The following is a 20,883-nucleotide window of genomic DNA, read 5'->3' on the forward strand; positions in this document are numbered from 1 at the left end:
GGATGTCAACAGGGTGGGGGGGCGTAGGTGGCACTGCAAGGGCAGCTCCTTGGGGCAATTTTACCGCTGAAAAAGCGTGATTGTGCTTTGTGTGATGATGTTTAGCTCTGAATTGGCTGTCATCTGTGTTTTATGTGATCCACGAAGAAAATGGATTGTAACAGCTGGGCGACCATTCACCTGTCCAAAATATTGACTGTTCATTTTATTTTCTTCACATGGATATCGTCGCAGAAAGCGTCAGTCAACAAGGATTCTAATGCAGTCTAGTTTTGGCTGCGGTCCTGTATGAAATAACCAGTATTGCAGAATTGCCAGACTGAAGATTTACCCTTGATAATATCTGTAAACTAGAGAAATTCTAAAGTGCATCATAAATCTCACTGGCAGACCATCTTTTACACACATGATAAAATGTGCATTCTTTTATGCCTGAAGAATACATATAATCCCCTAAATATTAAAGGCGTAGTAAATCGATGTGCTGGGTGGGGTTTTTGCCATAATCTGCAAGCATGCACAGCATTATGGCACACTTACCTTACAAGTGTACCCACCTCTGGCATTGGGTTAGGGTTGCCACCTGTCCAGGATTCACCCAGACAGTCCGAGTTTTGAATGCTGTGTCCGGGTTTCATGGAAGCAGAAACCCAGACACAAGATGTCAAGGAGACAGGAGCAACCAAAATAATATAGGAGCTACTGGCCCCCCACTGAAAATAGTCTCAACTGTGATATTTACATATGAATGGATGGCACTAGGCATTATTTACATATGAATAAGCCACGACTCATTCGCCCCAAAAAATGTCCACTCGTCGCTAGAGTTTTCGGGTTTGGCTTGAAGAAAAGGTGGCAACCCTATGTGCGATGACTGCTTGACCCACATTACCACCACCACTTCCAGATTCACAGGCAGCCTCTATGGCAGCGGGGGGGGGGAACTCCAGCCCTCCAGCTGTGGTGAAACTATTTATTATTATACAGGATTTATATAGCACCAATAGTTTGCACAGCGCTTTACAATATAAGGAAGACATTACAGTCACAATACAATTTAAGACAAGATGGTAAAGAGGGCCCTGGCAAATGTTTTGCGTATTTTGGAGATGTTACGAAGGTGAAGGCGGCAGGATTCAGTGAGCTGTAGATGGGATTTTGGTTGCTTAAATACTCTGTTAACCAAGGTGCAAAACTTTAGAAAAAAGAGAAAGGCAGGGGGTTACTTGAAGTACAGATAAGGGGGTAGAGGGTTATAAACTGGAACAAGATTTATGGTTTGACATACATGAAGCAAGCATCTAAATTAGCTAACACTTAAAACATCACAGATAAGCAGACTTTAAAAACAACTTGAGAATGCATAGAAATAGTACAATGACAAACTACAAATACCATCATGTATCTGTCTCTGGTAGTCATATCTGTGGCTGTGAATCTTGCAATGCCTCATGGGATTTGTAGTTCCACAACTGCAGGGCTGGAGTTTGCCCACCCCTGCCCTATGGCTGTTGGTTGGCCACTGATGATGTAACTTTTGTGCATGCACGCAGACGTTACATCCTCACCTGCATCAAGTTCATTCATAGCATCTTAGAGATGTTGTGAATGGGCTCAGTGTATACATGCACCATACAGTGAACCCAGAAAATTAAAAATCGCTGGGGGAGAGAGGAAGACATTTTCCTGCCTCCTGGCAATTTAGTTTTATTTTTTTGAGTTGACTTCCACTTTAAAAAAAATTCTGAAAGCAGAGAACCTGTAGAATAAAAATACAGTTATTGCAAATGTATTTGTAAAAGATAAGATTGTGTTGCATAGATATATACCAAATATGGCAGTCCTCAAAGCTACATGCCGCCACAAAATGGTGACACATTATGATACTTAAAAGGAGAACTATGAGGTGAGTGATTTTCACTCAAACCTCATAGTTCGAGCCGACTTTTGACAATTAAAAACTGTCTCACGTCGGCTCAATAGATCGGGAAGTGAGTGAACACATACCGTCGCTGGCTCACTTCTCGATCATGTCCCTGCAGAGAGCCGTGACTGTCACTCACGGCTCCCTGCAGGGATTCCTCCCGATCCTCCAGCGCTGGCTGGCAGAATGGACAGGGGAGGGGGCGGGTACAGCTGGCTCTGCCTCTAGGTAGGCAGAGCCAGCTGTCAATCACGCATCTGGGTGGATCTCGACAGTAATGTCGGTATTTGTCCCGGCTGCGGCGGTCTCAGTATACCGCGAGAGGCAGCTTGCGACATACTGAACTTTGGGTCACGGGAGGACGCCAGTTTATGTCTTCCTGTGACCCTTAGGAGAACTATGGGGAAAAACACTTGCCCCATAGTTCTTCTTTAAAGTAGTATTAAACGCTCAAACTTTTTTCAAGGATGCATGCAGATCAAAAAAATATACATTGCCCAGCAAAATATTTCTTTACATTTTTGTCTTAGTACTTGCATGTTTCCAAACAGCTCCAACTCTCTCAAGTGTGCTTCCCTGAACTTCCTGTGAAGTACACGATTCCAAGAGACAGAGCAGTCTGCAGCAGCTCTCCATCTACTAGCTTGGAGAAGGGAGGAGGAGTAGAGAGCAGGGGAGTGCCTTGCCTTGCTTGTCTGGGTGTTTGTGGAGACACACACAAAGTACTAGCACACACAAGAGTAGCTCCATATCCCTGCAAGGGAAAGGAGCCACCCTAAAACAGGATATCAGGGACAGTGCTCAGGGGACCAACTCATTCTGCAGGAAACTAAAACTTGTAAATGTCAAGAAGACTAGAAACAAAAAACAAAAAGGGCGCAACGCTAGGTGGGCTAACTGACCGGGTCGGAAGACCCAGGGAAAGTGACAGGGAGAATTATGTGACAATGGGTGCAAAAGGCAAAAGAAAGAGCACTTACATTTTAATTCATGGGACCAGAGGCTGGACGGCCGGTGTGGAGGATCGGTTCATCCGTGGTGTCTATCTGGAACTGGTGTGCCGGAGGATGTGCATCCACACGGGGAGAGGAGGCTGTGGGCGAGGGTGAGAGGGGGGGGAAAGAATAGAATAGAACTCTGATTATGTATGGTGATTCTATTGCAAATTCGAGAGGGGGCTGCTGAGAGGGAGCATTTAATGCGGGTATTCCGTCTCGGGGACCAGTCTACCATATATTGTTTTTAATAACGCAAGGAAATGGTTAAAAGTGAGATTTGGGGAGGATCTCAATGGGAATAAGAAGTTGGGACCTAAAGACAGGACCAAGCCCATATGGAGTGGTCTTCCCAAAAGCCCATAGTGAGATTCGCATAGCTGGGGGGATAATTTGCCCCCATCGCTGTGCCTTTGATCTGCCGGTAGAAATTTGTTGGGGGACGCTGGAGTGAAGGCCTAAACTTTGCCCCCACCACCAAACCCAACCCTTTCACTTTGTTTGTTGACCTCAACAGGTTTATTCGCAAACTAACACTCAAAAGACATTACGGCAACAAAAAAACTATTACACATACAGTGCCCATCACTCCAGCGTCCCCCAACACATCCATTAAAATGTCAAGAAGAAGCATCCATTGTAAGTGATTTAATAGGCATTTGAAATAGCTTATAAACATTTTGACTTTAATATCACTTTTGATCATTCTTTAGAAATCTTTACAGTTTATCAGTTTAGCATTGATCATAAATGATGGCCATATAATTATTCCTCTCACTCTGGCATGTTGCATTTACATACATACATTTGTCCTAGATGTTTAAATCTTTTCATATGTGGGTGGGGGGCCTTTACATTTGATGTTTTATTATTTTTAGACTTTTTTTCACATAACTGTATTGCTATCGTAAGGGGGCTTACAAGCATGGGTGTCAGTAAATACCAGCACCAGGGACACATACCACGGGTTTCATGCCTGGTGTCCCAGTCTAGCGACAACCTATCAGAGCAAGTCACCGTAACTGTTAGAATGACTTGTTCTGTTGTATTCAGGCAGTGCCAGGTGGAGCCCTTTACTGCATGTGTAATTTTGGCCTGATGTCATTCTGTAGGAGGCCCTGGAGCTGGGAGGAAGTGCTGCAGTGCTTTTCAGCTGAGTGAACAATAAAGCTCCCATTAGCCACCAACGAAAGGTGATACAGTGCCTACTGACCAATGTGTTAGGGGGTCAGTGCTTACTGACTGTCATGTAAAGGGTGCAACGCCTACTGACCACAAAGAAAGGATGCCTACTGACCACCATATTGGGGGGGGCACACATGGACCCCATGTAAGGTTTATAGACTAACCACCAATGAAAGGGGAACACACTGATCACCAGTCTAAGGAGGGCAAGTCAACCACCAATGTAAGGGCAACATACTGACCATCAGTGTAATGGGGGAATGCCGACCACCAATTTAAAGTGGCACTAAACTCAGAAGTTAAAACTTAAAAATGCATTCAAGTACCTTAACTATCAAAAAAAATGTATCTTATTTGTGCATCACTCAGCTATACAGGTGAAACTCAAATAATTAGAATATCGTGCAAAAGTACATTTATTTCACTAATGCAACTTAAAAGGTGAAACTAATATATGAGATAGACTCATTACATGCAAAGCAAGATAGTTCAAGCCGTGATTTGTCATAATTGTGATGATAATTATCTGAATTTGTGCTGACATTGTCCTTTCCTCTGGAGGGTGGCTACTTTTGTTCCATTTGTGTACTTTTGTGTGTTTTTGTGTGTTTTGTAAAGTAGCAACTGCTCCAAGCTCGCTCCAGTGATGGACTACAATCTCACATTTAGTTTACTAATTTGAATTGAAGTTATAGTATATTATGGAAGCGTGCTTGGAGAGGTGGCTACTTTACAACACACACACGAACCATGGAGAACAAAAGTAGCCCCCCTCCAGAAGGAAGAACAGTGTCAGCACCAATTCAGAGATGATTTGAGGATCTACAGCCGAGTGATACACAAAAAAGGTACATTATTGTTAATAGTTAGGGTACTTAAAGGGGTTCTAAAGCCTCCGGGTTTTTTTTGCCTATACCTACTGCTGGCAAGCAGTAGATATAGGCAAAAAGTTATTTTTTTAAATTAAAAAACTGCTTTAACAGCGGTTAAACTTACCTCGTTATCGTTGCACGCTCCCGCGCCGAGAATACGGAACTGCTCGTGCGGCCGCAAAGGATCTTGGGGCGGGTGCATGCGCTGTTCGGATTCTCGGCCGGGAGATGAGCAGAGACGCAAGGTAAGTCTATGGACAGGTGCACCCGCATGCAGACACCACTGGATTGGAAATGCCTGCAAGCAGAGAGGAGTCAGCGCTGGATCGGAGTGCCGCTGCAACGCTGGAGGGACAGATGAAACTTCAATATAGAAGTACTTTATCGGATTACTTTATCGGATTAAGAGACATCATTTAAGGTAAATGCTAACATTAACATGGGGGGGAGGGAAAACATTTTTTGACTTTAAAAGGAGAACTATGGGGTTAAGGCTTTTCCCCCATAGTTCTCCTTAGGGTAATGGGAGGACACAAACTAGCGTCCTCCCGTCACCCTAAAGCTCGCGGTATACTAAGACGCCACAGCTGAAGCGGATCCCGACAATTATGTCTGGATCCGCTCAGCTGCGTGACTGACAGCTGGCTCTGCCTATCTAGAGGCAGAGCCAGCTGTACCCTCCCCCGTCCGTTCCGCCAGTCAGCGCTGGCGGAGCAGGGAAGGGGGAATCCAGCCCCTCCCCTGTCACGGCAGGGAGCCGTGACAGGATCGAGAGGTGAGCGAACGCCGGTATGTGTTCGCTCACCTCCCGACCTACTGAGCCGACCTGTGACAGTCTCATTGTCACAGGTCGGCTAGAACTATGAGGTAAGTGAAAAGCACTCACCTCATAGTTCTCCTTTAATGTCACTTTAAATGCATTTTTAAGATTTAACTCCTAAATTTAGTGTAATTTTAAGGGGCACAAACTGACCACTCAAAAGAGATGCTTACTCTCAACCAATTCACTTTGCGGGCTGTGCTTTGTAATTTTAAAGTCCTGACCCTTGCACCTCTATACACTATGTTGTATGTTATATACTCCTGACTACTGCACTCTATATGCTACATAGTCCTAAACCTGCTCTCTGTATTGCAGATTACATAGTCCTGACCTATGCAGTATATATACACTGTTGTATATTAAACAGTCCTGACTGTTGCGCTCTATATGCCGCACAGTCCTAACTGCTGCATTGTATATGCTAGTTTGTGCATTACATTGTCCTGACCACTGCACTGTATGTGCTATGTTGTACTTTACATAGTCCTGACTGTGCAGTCTCTGTGTTATATAGTCATGATTGCTGATTTCTAGTCATTTAGTTGTACATTACATCCTGACAGCTGTATTCTATACTCTGTGTTAGTCCTACTGCTTCACTCTATATACTAAATTGTATGTTACATAGTCCTTACTGCTGCACTCTATATGCTATTTTCTGACTGCAGAACAGCATATGTAATAAAGAGTTTCATTTTTTTTTTTTTCTTTTTCCAGAGGTTTGTGCATGTCTGTGAGGTCTATTATTAGATCTCTCCTCCACTACAGCCACACACCAGCCTGGGGTATTTTTTGTGGTCCCATCTTCCAGGAAGATAATGAAAGCCCAGGAACCAGGAAGAGGGGTGATGTTGGGTATAGGGGTAGGGAGGTTGCTATCCCTTCCACCTCCTGTAGGAGTGAGCTGCATATACTGTAAAGTGATTTATCCTTAAAGTGACACTAAACTCAGGAGTTAAACTTTAAAAATGCATTCACGTACCCTAACTATTAACAAAAATTTTGTGTATCACTCAGCTGTAGATCCTTAATTTATCTGACACTGTCCTTCCTTCTGGAGGGTAGCTACTATTTGTTCCCCATGGTCCCTGTGTTGCAAAGTAGCCACCGTTCCAGGTTTGCTCCCATGATGTACTACAATCTCATGTCAATCTCATGTCATCTCATAATTTACTAATTTGTATTGAGAGTGTAGTCCATCATGGGAGTGAGCTTGGAGCGATGGCTACTTTACAACACACTCAGGGACAATGTGGAAACATCTAGAAACATCTGATATTTGTTTACAATAGAGATCTTGCAGAATGACAACAAGCTTCTCTAGAGAAAAACAGTACCTCTGTTGTGAAATTTGAAAATTAATTACTCCACAATGCTTTTAGCTACAGAGGTGAATGAGGATTGTTTTGAAATGCTTTTACTGCTTGTTATGAATACATGAATGATTTAATGTGCATAGTCTGGGCCCTGGTTCAATTTAAAGTCAGGAGCCTGCTAATGGATTTTAAAACAAGCTCACGGCTGCTGTTTTCACCATTTCAATGCCATGACATTTAGGGCATGTACTTTGCAGCAAAAAAGGGTTAAAATCAGTTCTCATGGACTATCAAGGTTCCAAAGGTTTATTTATATTGATATTTAAAGGGGTTCTAAACCCTCCGTTTTTTTTGCCTATATCTACTGCTGGCAAGCAGTAAATATAGGCAGAAAGTTAAAAAAAACAAAAAAAAAACGCTTTAACAGCGGCTTACACTTACCGTGTTATCGCTGTGCGCTCCCACCGGGGGAATCTGAAACTGATAGAGCGGCCGCAAAGCATCTTGGGGCGGGTGCATGCGCAGTTCGGATTCTCGGCCACTGAGTGCTTCCCATTCATTGAGTGCTGGGGCTGCAGAAAAAGAAATTGAGGACTCTGTGTTCTCAATTTCTTTTTCTATTTCAAAAGGAAAATGTCATGGGTCTGTTTAGACCCCAGATATTTCATTGTAGCCCCCCAACAGTAAAAAAAATTAAATAATAATAATTCAAAAAATAAGTAAAAAAATGTAAATCTAAAAATGTGTAAACAAAAGTGTATTAAAAAAAGCACAACCCCTCCCTCCCCCCACACACATAACATACACGTGCACCATATTGTGGTGTACGCCATGCACATGCGCTACTGTGCGTTGTTAGAACGTATCGCAGTGCATTATTTTTATTTCTTTTTTTCTGCAAAAAGGACAAAATGTGTCTAACCGCACCTGAGCAAATGTATTCCTGTTCATAGCTTGAGATAGGCCGAATGAAAAGGCACAGAATGAAAGAAATTAGAAAGTTGACCGCAGAGCCAATTCCCCAAGTCGGCGAAGGTCGGGTCATTAAAAAGGCAGGCATACGAGGGCCAGTGAACCCTACAAAAAAAGGCCTGTACACGGGACTTCCCAGACTGCCAATCACATAGAAAGGAACTGTGCCAAAAGGCCAGGGGGAAAGGCAGAGTTCCTGAGAATAAGCATCAAAGAGGAGGGTTGAGAAGATAATAGACTCCGTGAGAAAACGAGATGCAAGACCTGAATTGTGGTAGAAATGGTTGGGTGGGAACGTACTGTGGGTACAACATAAAGAAGGCTCCAGGGGAGAGCGAAAGAGGTACAAGGATTGTTCAATGGAAACACACAATTTTGAATGCCGACACCCCCCCGAGTTCTGGCAAGGTGTACAGCCCAATAGTAAAAATTGACATCAGGGAGGGCCATACCTCCACAGCGTTTGGGTCTGCGAAGAAGCATGTGGCGAACCGTGTCGGTTTATTAGCCCAGAAAAAATAATTAAGTAGGGCCTGAATGGATTTAAGGAAAAGAGCTTGGATCCGAATCGGTAATGTCTGAAGAACATACAAAAGCCTAAAGGAGAACTTTTTGTTTTACGATATTACACCACCCCATCCAGGAAAAAGTACCTTTAGACCAGTTTGAAATCTTCTATGATCTTCCAGGAAGTTTAAAGAAAAGTTTAAAGAGAAAGTGTGAGAGGGGTTTCATGGTAATTGAATACCCAAATAACTAATCGATTGCAAGGCCCATCGAAAGGGGAAATTCCCCTGCAGGCAGCGCAGGACAATGGGAGGAACAGCAATATGGATCGCCTTCGACTTTTGATAATTAATTCGAAGGTTTAAGTGTTCCCCATACTTAGGAAATTCAGAAATGAGGTTTGAGATTGAGGAGTCAGGGGCAGATAAGAAAAATAGGTCGCCTTCATATGCAGCAAACCTTATGGGAAACGTCACTCAGTGACACCCTTGATGTCAGGGTTAGCCTGTACCATAAGAAGGAAGGGTTCCAGTGATGGAATGAAAATCATGGGAGACAGCGGACATCCTTGACGTGTGCCTATTCAAAATGACAAACGAATCAGAGAGAACGCTATTGACTCGGACCCTCTCCGATGGACAGGAGTATAATGATTGGAGTCAGGTGAGCGTATGCCCAAGCCAAGAGATTCTAAAGTGATGCACAGAAAAGACCAGTCAACCCTGTTGAACGCCTTCTCTTCATCAGTAATAAGAAGGACGCAGGGCGTGGAGCTCGACAGGGCCGAGTGGATGACATTCAAAGCACGGGTTGTATTTGTGATGTACGTCCAGCCCAAACCCCCTGCATGTCAATCACATGTGACTATACACAGTTCTGAACCGAGCGTGGCATCAAAAGGACGTGGCGATACCACTCTCAGCCTCACCTTGCACAGAGATTTCCCAACTCACAGGAGTCGGGACACAATCTCTGGCCAGCAGACAGAGCGATTGTCACCAGGGTTGGTCAACTCCGCAGTTAACCCTTTACCCACAAACGTTCACTGCCACCATGTGTTTTTTTAGCGGAAACACAGACCGTGCCCAGCAAGTGCTATGACAATTTAAAACACTTAAACAATGCCTATGATACCGCTGTCCTCTCATACAGGAATATGACAGGATTCACTATACAGTAGCGTTCTTCACAGAGGCAAGGATATTTTAAGTTCGTATTTAGAGCGTAGAGATAAGCTTAACGATTTTTAAAATCGTCCTTTAATAAAAGAAACGGTGCAGAAAATATACAGAAAAAGATATTAATAAAAAGAGAAAAAAAATATATATACAACCCTAAAAAATAAAAGGGAATAAAAGGTGAATACTTAAAGTGACTTTAAAGGCTATTTTTTTTCTCCCCCACCCAATGCTAGTGTCAGGACTTACCCTAAATGATGCCTCTTTATTCGATCATCTGCTTCCTTACTGTCCTTTTCAGCTGTTTTCCAGCACTGGTGCGGGTTTCCAATCCAGCTCTGACTCCTCTGTCCTCCTCTTCACTCATGTCCCACGGAGCGGGTGCATGCTGCTCCATAGACTTACCTTGTGTGTCTGCTGGTCTCCCAGCCGAACATCTGAACTGCGCATGCGCCCACCCAAAGATCCTTTGCAGTTGCCCGAGACTATTCAGATGTTCGGACGGGAGCATGTGGCAAAGACACAGGTAAGTTTAAACCGGTTTCAAAGGTTTTTTTTTTGCATATATCTACTGCTTGCTAGCAGTAGATATATGCAAAAAAACGTGAGTGTTTAATAACAAAGAAATGTGAGTGTTTAATAACCCTTTAACAGTCCTGGGTTTAGGACTTCTGACAGAATTTAGAGTTCAATAAGCAAAAGAGAGGTCTGAAGGGCTCTTCTTCAAGCAAGCTTTACAGATGATGTCCAGGAGATTAAAGGGGAACTCTTCTGCAATGTTAAGACTTCTTGATGTTGCTGGAGTTCCTTTCTTGATGCTTCAAAACAAAAGCCTCCCCTAGCTGCTTCAGCAGCATCTTTTTGTTAGCCCACTAGGGGGTGTCACGGAGCCGGCCCCTAGGGCAGGGCTGGGGAGGGAAAACAGGAAGGATGTGCCTTTATTTTTCCATATCACTGTCCAATTCCAAATTATGAAATGCAGCTGATATTGTAAGTCAGCTTTACAACTTGTGGGTGAATGCTGGGTCACCTGGGTCATTACCTCTACTAGACCTGCTTGTGTTTATATCAACTTGTCCACTGGTAATAGATGAGTGCCTGGTGACATGCCTTTGATTAGGGACAGATATAAAAGGTTAGAGGTGATTTGGGACTCTCACTAGTGCTGGGCAATAAAGATCACAGGTCAGATAAGCAGATCTCTTAAGTGGAATGTGAAGTGACCTGCAAATTACTAATTGAAGGCCTGCATTTGCTTTGAACTGGGGGACAAGAGAATGCTATATTTATTATCACACTCAAAACCCCACAATCATAACAGTATTATCTTTTGCCTCCCTGGTAGGTAAAAAAAACTACTTGGTCCAGGTGTATAATCCCATCCAGGCAAGGCAACAAACGTAGATACAGAATTTGAGCAAAGAGTTTGGTATTAAGGATTAGAAGGGAGATAAGCTGGTAGCTAGGGCAGGCCGAGGGATCCTTTCCCTCCTTTAGCAGGACCACAATATTCGCAACAAGGGCTTCTAGTCTAATAGCTAGGACAACCACCCCACAAAGAATGAATTCAGTCCAAGATATGAGGAGAATGAAAAAAACAAACCATTTATAGAGAGAGAACAGCCATCAGTCTTTCTGGACTGGACTCTGGAATGCAAAAGATTTGTTGTTCTGTACTCTTGTTTGTGACACTGTAATTAGAGTATATTGTGAGTACATGGACTCACTTTTGCATTCTCCTGCATTGCATTTATAGTTTTGAGTTTTTTATTTCTTAATACATTCTCAGGGCTATTCACAAAAGGGTGAAGATTTTGGAGAAGGCAGGAGAAGTGAACAATCTAGGCCAACATAGCTGAACTGAAAAGTAAGCTGAATTAGATAATTTTTCCAAATCAGCTATTTTGGCCTAGATTGTTCACTTCTCCTGCCTTCTCAAAACTCTTCACCCTTATGTGCATCTGTCTGCATGCGTCTGTTTCTTACATTTTTGGATTCAAAACAAAAAATTTAACTTTTTTTCAGGTAAATTGGAACATGTTCTAGTTACTGATCATATGCTTACACATTGCACAACTCCAGGCAGCAACCTCCATTCACCGATCTCCTCCCCGTACTATGGGACCAGGAGCGATGCAGTTTACATCACTTCTGGTCCCATAGCTGTCAGTGCTGGTTCTCCTGAAGCCCAGCAATAAGCTATTGAAGTGCGATCTGCAATTCAATAGCTTATTTAGAGTGTAAAGGTGATACTAGGGGTCTTTTGGACCCCCCAGTATCACCTTAAAGTGGACCTGTCACCAATAATCTGCTATCACATGGGGGGCTTGTAAGCCCCACTATGTGATGGCAATTAAAGTAAAGTTGAAGAAAAAAAAAGTTTTTAAAATTAATATTACATAAAATATATGTAAAAATAATAAAACATTTTTTTTTGTGTAAAGTCCCCCACCCCCGCGAGCACGCGCGTCTTCACGTAAACACGCATAGAGTGTGCCGACGTATGAAAACGACGATCGCGCTACACATGTTGGCTATCGACGTGCACACCGGAGTGAGAACAATAATTCTAGGGGCAATATTTATTCGCATCTCTAAACTGATGACCTCTGGGGGCTTTTAAAGCGTCGTCTATGGACTTTTTGGGGTACTGAATTTCATCGCAGTTTCCTGGACGCACCCAATTTTTTACCTGGCATGTTGGGTGTCTGTATACTCGTTGTAACCTCATCTTTTATTTTTTTTTAATTATATTTTATTGTTTTAGGGCATTTAAGTGCATTTTTCACTACATTTTGGGGTTTGATAAGGAGTTGCGCTAATATCGTGCAACATAAAAATTTGCAACTGCCACCATTTTATTCTACATGGTCTTGGCTTTCAGAAAATATATAATATTTGGGAAATTTAAGTAATTTTCAGGCCTAAAATGTAGATTAACATGGAAACAAAAAATGAAAAAAAGGCCTCGGTCATGAAAGGGTTAAAGCCCACCAGAATCTTTTCAATGGCTGTGTTCTCCAACTTGGCTCCCTTCTCATTTGGAATATATGTGTAAGCTTTACATCCAAACACTCTCAGCTGCTTTCAATGGCTTTTGATGGTAGTCTGTTCTGTAGGTATTGTGAAGAAAACATAAAACACCAGCGCACAGATCTAAGTGCAGTATAAAAGTAACTGTTTAATAAAAGGTTAAAAGTAATGCACTTACAGGATATTTAAAAACATTATCAACTAGAGGGAGGAAACCAATAGTGTATTGGTTTCCTCCCTCTAGTTGCCGCCAAAGCGCTCTGCTCTCCCCTCCCCTTTTATAAACGAGGCCCACTCCACCCTTAGGCTTGACAAAGGAGGTGTACCTCTGAAACGCGTTGCCTAGTAACGCCTGACACCTGACAACCCGGAAGTACTCAGCAGCTGTGATCCCGCCTTGAGGAGAACCAGCTACAGCAGTGCTCTGCCACTGGATCAGATCTGTGTCTTTCAGCACAGGTGTTCTGGAATCTTTCTGGACTGGACTCTGCTCTCTCCATGTGCCGTCTATCCTGAAAACAATCTTGGACCAGCAGCTGAGATTGGAATTCCATCTGATGTGTGACAGGCGATGTTTTTAAATATCCTGTAAGTGCATTACTTTTAACCTTTTATTCAACAGTTACTTTTATACTGCACTTAGATCTGTGCGCTGGTTTTTCATGTTTTCTTCACAGTGTTGTTACATGGATGTTTCCCTATCCAACTAACCAGGCTGCAGGATCAGTGCATACATCTTCTATTGATTAACCACTTAATAAACACAACACTCACCTGAGCCTACCTTAAATAACAATTTAAATAGTTAGAGACTACATAGCAACCGACAACTGTTAAGGCAATAAACACCATGGTTAGAACTATGTAAAGATAGTCATGGAGCTCAGTGGCGGAGCTAAGGAACAAAGGGCCCTGGTGCAAGATTTTTTTTTGGGCCCCCCCCCCAAAAAAAACCCCCCACAAACACAGCGCTCTCCTTCCGCAGGGCTCGGCCGGCTGTCACTTTCTCTCCTCCGCGCTGGGAGATGGAGCAGCGTCCATTGGGGGAAAAAGAAAGCACGGATGGACCGCTATATCAGCAGAAAAATGGCACTTTCGGCATTATGCCAAAAGTGCCATTTTCGGCCAATATGTTTTGGCGGCCAATATATGGTGCAGCCCTAATATTTACAGCAATACAGAATGGCACAGGCTATAGAGGACTACACATCCCAGCAATACTTTATATAACAATAGCATTTCTGTATAAAGTACTGCTGAGATTTGTAGTCCTCAGCAGGCGATTGCTTGTAAGTCATACAGCAATCGCCTGCTGTTAAAAGCGGTACCAAGAGCAGCCGTGTTCTTGTTTTTTTACCACTTCTGTGGGCCACCGTCTATAGACGTACTGCGGCCTGGAAGTGGTTATTTGGTGTTTGGGTACTCGCCGGGATGACATGGTTCATCTGCGGGGTATGGTGGCGCTATGTTGGTGTTGGTGAGGACTCGTCTCTGGTGCACAGTCCTTGTTGTGGCGGAGTCAGCAGGCATGCTGACTAGTACAGTATGAGGTGGAAAATGTCTCTGCAACAATCCGGTGGTTGTCCCTGAGTCGGTGTCTTGCGGCTAGGGGCCTTGTGGTTATGCAGAGATGGTGACATTAGGGTAACGGGGCCTTCATGGACCTCCAGCCATATATGTTATACACATAATTTAGTTAATTGTTGATTACATTAATCTATATTGGTTTACGTTATGATGTTTTTGTAATAAAGGGCTGTTACAGCCAGTTATACCAAAAAATTGTGTTGTCTGTTAATTTGGGGATTGTAGTTATTGAGGGGAGGTGGCGTAGCAGGGTTTTTTGGTGCAAGAGGGAACCTATGGCCTGCCCTAGTCATATATGGAACAGAGTCCCCCCTTCCAGCATCAGCAAGAGGAAGACTTCTCCCTAAGGCATTGGCAATCAGTAATAGGAACATTCTCTGCTCCCCTCCTTAGCAGGCATTGTGGGTCAGTGAAAGTCTGTCCCCCCCACCCCTAATCATTGGTGGACAGTGAGAGTATGCCTCCTCCTAGGCCTTGGTTAATAGGGAAACATCCCCCAGGCATTGGTTATCAGTGGTCAGTGAAAGATGTAATCTCTGGTACCAGAAATAAAGAATTGTATTAAACTGGTCAGTGGCATATAAGAAAGAAAACAAGAACAGCACCCTCTCTTCGTAATATTATCTGTTTATTAATTTTTCTTAAAAAGGCAAGACTTATACTCACAAAAATCCATCTGTATACAGCTTATAAGGTCATGCATTCAGCAAGAAAACATATGTTACAAGACCGACTGGACTTCAGAGCATAGAAAGCAGTGGATAAGTTCAGGTAACACGTTTCAATAGTTATACCATCTTCATCAGAACCAAAAACATATCTAACAGATCAATGTCAAAGCCGCTATTTTATATATACATGTGTGTAAAGTATGTCTCATACACACCCACAAGCTGATAGTAAAACCTGCCCCTTCCTGGGGATACCACGTGGCTGCTCGTTAACTCTTTTTGTACACCAAGTGTACTCTAGGTTAGTGCACTTTACCTTGAAGGAGAGGTTTACAAATTATGGCCAGTGGCATGAGTAAATTAATTCTCCTCCAGGATACAATAGACTATAGCAGGTTGATGTAAGGTTACACAATAATCACATATACTAGGATATAATACAATACATTCCACATCCAGATTGCTCAGTTAAACATTATTATAATCCCAAATACTTGTATAAAGTCACCACCTGCACACAAAGACATGGTGCAGAACAAGCAATGGTAAGTAAAAGGGGAAATATTAGCTTCAGGGAGACCACAGGTGTTGGTGGCTTGCCCTTTGCTCTCTGCCTGCCTTTTTTGGAGAAAACCTTTAGATTTCAGTTCTTTTTTTCAACATAACAACATTCATTAAGTATGCTCTTGAAGATAATTGTATTTCAGTGTTTGCAAAACTTTGGTTCTTGTATTTCTTCTTCTTGCACATACATTTTCATACTTCCACTAGTAACTCTGTATTTTTAAAATCCTGTAAAGAAGAACTTTATACATGGCTCAGTTAGGTATATGTAAGGTGTGTTAGAGGTGGTGGCATTGCAAGGTACTTTTTAGTGTTTGCTTGAGAGCCCTAATTCTCTGGCTTAGGCAACCTAAGTGGAAAAGCACAGAGCTTTGGAATGCAGCAGAAATGGGGGAAAAAAAGGAAAAAAAAAAAAAAAAAAAAGGACAAGGGGGAAAAAAAGGACATTGTAGAAAAGAAACAGGCACAATCCCTTTTTGGCATGGTATGCTACAAACCCCTTTTTACCTGCATATATATGGGTCTTTTAGGCCCCTAGCAACACCACTGACAGCCCATACAATTACAATAGGGTGGGGATCTACCATACACTATAATGGCATTTACAGTAGCTACCACATATGTTGAGGTGAAAAGATTCTTCAGGCAATTCCCCGAACTGATCTGATCTGTATGTCCATAATATGACTTGCTTTTCAGTGAAAAGTTCTCAGGTGCCAGCATGTAAGGTATAATGTGCCAATATTTTTATTGTTGTGGGTGGTGTTGATGAGGTGTATACTAAACATGAATATAATATTATAGATTCAATCATTCTAAAGAGCACCTGTCGCCGGACCAACAATTCGAACAAAAATCTTTTTATAAGGGCATTTAACATATTTTATGAATGTTATTTACCTGTAAAACCCTCCCTTGTGTAGAAATCCCTTAGACCGCTGCTGGGTGCTGCCATCTTCCATCTTGTATGTGATATTTGACCCAGCAGATTTGGAACTGCCACTCTATCCCCCTTCACTGCTCCCCAGTAGGCTACAATAAAAGGTATATAGTATAGTTGAAGGAAGTTGAAGGGCTATGATGTGCAGGGGTGGGGGGTTTGCTGTGCTAGGGAATTTGCTCTTACTAGAGTAACCAAATGGTATAGCAAGTTCAAAGGCTCATTGCAAGTGAAAAAAATGTGCATAAGGGAAAAACACTGCAAGACCACACTTAAGATACCTGATTTTTCTGGGTTTTTTACCTGCATATTTTATATCTATATTTAGTTTGGGTTAGATCCCAGTGAGCTGCCAGCACTGCCCACCTTTCATGAGAATGACAAAATGGTCTAATTTTCTTATGGAAAGTTGTTTTATTCAACAATGCAACAAACCTCAATGCAGGAGGCGCATATGTGTTTTTAATGGAATTACCATTACCAAATTAATAAAATCTTGAAGTAATACATTTAAGTAAAAATATTTTATTCTGATCTTTCAAATAAGACTTTTTAAATAAACTATAATTTAAAGCAATTCAATCATTACAGTATTTTTGTTACTTAAAAACACATGTTAGTGATACAGTCTTATGAATAACTTTACTCAATTTTTAGTACCAGCAGTTGCTATCATTTAGCAATTATTTACATAATTTGCATGGAGTCATTTTTCAGGACATTCGCTTGGTTTCCATGACAACAGCAAATTGATGATGACCATACTCCAAATTCTTTCAAAGGCGGAGTTTTAAAACAGGCTGGCAGAAGTGTTCATATTCTATAGTCTGAGCAAAGGTCTTGGATTGCTGTTAAAGCTGTTAAAGCTGAACTTCCGGCTGGTGTAAAACCTGACCATGCAGTGCCCCCCTCACACCTTCTGTGTGCTGACTCATGAACCATTAACTGTTCGTACAAAAAGGTAATCCAAACCAAACAGAATCACACCACCAATGTAAGGCAAGGACAAAATTAAAAGTATAGGAATCAAGACAACTCTTGTATAAGAAGCATCCAAATGGTAAAAGTGTACATGTTTGCAATATCCAATCAAAACATAAAAAGTAGTATTTCCAATTGTTTTTGGACAATAACCCAAATAAGTCAAGAGTGTACAATTCCTTCCACGTTTAAACAAGCAAGCAGATTATTAAAACCAGGAGGAGAGAAAGAAAAAAAGGATTAGTAAAATAGTAGAGACTGAAAAGGAAGGGGCAGGCAGGAGAGAGAATTAAAAAAAAAGTGGCCGAGGTAGGAAGAGCGTAGAAAGAAGGGGATAAAAGGGAGGGGAAGAAAAGGACCCACTTAGGGATCTGCACGACCCACCACCCTGACTTCTGTGTCCAAGGTCAGGGATCTTTATTCATGGAAGGAAGTGAAATATGTCCAGTAGCCATGTTGGAATTTTTCTCCTTGTGGTATAGTGAACCTGTGAGATCTTCCACAAAACTAATTTTAAAAATGCAAGATCTATCCAAGAGCAAACTCATAATAATGTACTTTTTTAATAGATAATGTATAGCACATTGAACACACAAATATCAAACCTATAATAACAAATAAGTATACACTGAGTGGCCAGATTATGACCACCCCATCAGTACTTCGTTTGGCCACGAGATGACTTCGTTGGGCCACCTCGTGACTCCACGAGATGTTGAAAGGTGATGCGAGGAATCTGACACTGCACTGTTGTCTTGTACCAGCCTTGCCACTCTCCGCTCTGCCCCATCATTGACTAGTCACTGACAGCCACAATTCGCACAATGAGACCCAGATTTTCGGCTGACAGTCCAGTCTTTTAACACTTTAACAACAGCTGCCCTTGAACATTTAACTAATTCTGCTGTTTTGCTGATACTCGCTCCATGGCTTGAGCGCCAACAATCATCCCACGTTCAAAGGCTGTTAAATCACGTTGTTTACCCATATCTTCAGAAAAAAAACACTTCTACTGTTGTGGTAAACAACCTGCTTCCCTATTTATAATGGTCTGGCCCTCTAGCAACTTCAGCGCAAAATTATAGCTAATTATAGCTAATTTACCTACAAACGTCAGGTGGTCATAATAATCTGGCCACTCAGTGTATACCAGGTAATGGGTATGAAGGGAGCCCTATCAGATGTTCAATAACTGAGCATCTAATGGGGGTGGACTTGGGTCTGGCCACATCTAAAAAGCCTATTTATAACAATGGATAGGTACAGAATAAAAAATAAAAAAAACACATGCATCCAGTTTAGATTTTTTTTAACTAAGCAAGAAAAGAGCAAAAAAAAAAAAAAGGAGAAAAAGTGCAGCAAGGTGAGATAATGTGAAACATGGAAAACAAGTGTATATAGCAAAACATTTTGCATACAAAAAAGGTAATTCTATCCAAAAAGCATACTGTATGGCCAAACAATTAGGGGTCTGTTTTTAAAAACAATTCACATAGCTATTCATCAAGCAAAACTCCATGTACATTTGCTCTGTGTAAATTAACCAGCTGTTGTGAGAATAGGGCAAAATTTTATGTTCTTAAAGCTATTTTCTCTTCCAGCCTAATGCTCTTCAAATATGGGCACTAGTGAATATACCACATTATGGCCACTAGATAGAGCTGAGGATCATAAGAAATAAATACAATGTTTTAGAGCACTGGTTCTCAACCTTTCTAGGGCCGGGACCCCTTGTTAACATTTCCCAGGTTGTAGTGACAACTGCAACCCCAATGGTAAAATTATAATTTTTTATTATAATTATTTGTATTTTTTTTACTGTTTACTTTTTTATTTTTAATCATTTTCATTGTATTATTGTTTACTTTGTATCTTTTTTTTCTTTTTTAATTACTATTTATCTTATTTTTTAATTTCTTGTTAAATTTAATTTTTACTTTTTAGCAATTTTTATTTTATTATTTTTCACTTAACTTTATTGTTATCACACAGGAGATAAAAAGTCCCTGTGTGATAGCATTTGGAGGTTCTCTTTATTGAACCTGTCACCTCCAATACAGGATTTCTAGCACAGCATTGTGCTGGAACTCCTGTGACGACTGAGACAGAAAGCCTGTGTGTACAGTGTTCTTGTCTCACTGTTAACACAGAGCAGACCAGAGAACGAAAGTTCTCCGGTCTGCTCCCCGTTCTCCAAACCAAAATAATTTGCCATGGCTTCAGGTCCCCCAGAATAGCGGGGGACTCAGAAAACCACGGCGGGGGGCATCACCTGACCGGCTCCCTCGCTGTACATTTAGCCCTGCTTGCCCAAAGCAGGGCTAAAAATGTAGAAAAAAAACCCACTTGCCTGCTCTCTGCTCCTCCCCAGCCACGGCTGCTGCAGTGACATCAGGCGGTGTGGTGGGAGAACTGACACTGCTGCACTAGGGGGAGGCTGAGGAACCTCCTCCTAGCCCAGCAGAAGGTATGCGGCGACCCACTCAACAGGGGGTTGCGACCCACTTTTGTTTTAGAGAATGCAGGAGGGAATTAGCATATACTGTAAATTTAACTATGGGGATTCCTCAAGAATTGTTACATTGTATCACTTGTTATTATGATGTACTTATTTTCTATGATCTTCAGCTCCATCTAGTGGCAGTAATGCAGTATTTTTTCTGATTCACTACTGACTATAATATTTGAAGAAAACCAGAATTAAAAAATATCCTTAAGCCATTTGTTTTTTTCCCATTCTCACAACAGATTTAAAAAGGAAATGACCTAGATCAAGGCACAGGATGCCAACACCCCTGAAACTGGTATAACAAAAAAATCAGGAAAGTTGGGGTTTTTTAGGCAGCCGACTGACAACTTGCACACCAAGACTTTTTTAGAAAAAATATTTTAATTGATTAAAAGGTAAGTAGAATTTATAAAATTGACAACATGATTCCCCTGTAAGCTCACTCCACATAAATAAATTCATTCATATACAGATAAAAAAATTGGGAGTGGATATAGAAAGTTGGCGGTCGGCGTCGTAAGGTAGCCGTTCCTCTCTCTCTCACGCCCCCAGCAGCTAATACAGCCCTGCTGGCTGTACACTGACGCTGGGGGCTCGCGTGGGTGCTAATAACGGCGCTCCCGTGGTGACGTCATCACATCGTCACCTGATCCAAACCAGGAACAGCTCCCCGTGCAAATCACCATGGAGCGTGGTGAAAATACTGGCGCTCTGAAAGGTGGTATCATCAGTGGAACCCATGATGGAATCGTTTCTGGTTTGTGGAGGCCAGCACCCTTACTGCCAGTCCCTTGGGCCGGAGTCTCCATCAGGATATAGTAAGGGA

Source organism: Nanorana parkeri, unplaced genomic scaffold (assembly GCF_000935625.1).
Source record: "Nanorana parkeri isolate BGI_ZX_2015 unplaced genomic scaffold, ASM93562v1 scaffold747, whole genome shotgun sequence".
In the NCBI taxonomy this organism is placed as follows: Eukaryota; Metazoa; Chordata; class Amphibia; order Anura; family Dicroglossidae; genus Nanorana; species Nanorana parkeri.